Raw genomic sequence first — 1,114 nt, forward strand, 5'->3', positions numbered from 1 at the left:
AGCACCGCCCTTTGGTCTTGATTGACGGCAGCGCAGGCCCCGCCCTGTGCGTGGCGTCCGGATCCTAGCACCGCCCTTTGGTCTTGATTGACGGCTGCTCAGGCCGCGCCCTGTGCGTGGCGTCCGGGTCCTAGCACCGCCCTTTGGTCTTGATTGACGGCTGGCAGGCGGCGCCTCGTGCGTGGCGTCCGGGTCCTAGCACCGCCCTTCCAGCAGCTGACCCAGCTCCTACCCCGGGAACCAACAGCTCAGCCCCGGCAGTTCTCCAAGAATCGCGGAAGGCTTGGCAGCGTGAATAAGCTGCCCACCTCTGATCTCAACTTGCCTCGTTTTCAGCCCTACTTGTTTCGCCATTGCTCAGAGGAGGAAACCGCGGGACAGAGTGAGAAAGCAACTGTTTCAAGCCACAGGATTTGAACCCAGATCTGACGCCAGAGCTCGGGCCTTAAATCGGCCTAGTGTTACCTTTCTGGTAAATGAGCCTCGGAGGGACGGGAGGCGGTTGGGGATGCTCCGAAGCCCCGAGTGCTGCCACCCAGGGGTCTAGTGAGGGGTCAAGAGAGGCCTAAATGATGACCAGTGCTACAACAGTCCTGGCAGAAGTCTAAGATGGGTTTTGGCAAATTTTTTTCAGTAAGGACCAGGTAGGAAACATTTTTGGTCATGATTGTAAGCAAGAAAAAGCTTAGGGACACTGAGATTTGATTTTCATATAATTTTCATAAGTCACAAAATAGTCATTGCATTTCCCCCAGCCATTTAAAAAGGTAAACTAAAAAGATAAAAATGATTCATGGAGCAGTCATACCAAACCAGGCTTTGGGTCAGATTTGGCCCTTAGGCCATAGACAGCTGGGTGACTTCTAGCCTAGGATGTCAGATAACTAAAGCACTTTGCTCAGGGTTACACAGTGACCCCACAGTTACTGGAGCCTAGATTCCGGTTTTTCTGGGCCTAAGGTTCTTTTCTACCATATTTTGTACTAGGAAAATAATACTTTGAACTAGAGAAAATTAGAAAAGAAAAACCTTACTGGAGAGACAAAATTAGTTTCATCCTGATTGCTTCATCCTGAAGACTAGGGTATTGTACTCGAGAAGTATCTGTTGAATG

The sequence above is a fragment of the Otolemur garnettii genome, unplaced genomic scaffold (assembly GCF_000181295.1).
Source record: "Otolemur garnettii isolate 467f Iridium unplaced genomic scaffold, OtoGar3 scaffold00112, whole genome shotgun sequence".
In the NCBI taxonomy this organism is placed as follows: domain Eukaryota; kingdom Metazoa; phylum Chordata; class Mammalia; order Primates; family Galagidae; genus Otolemur; species Otolemur garnettii.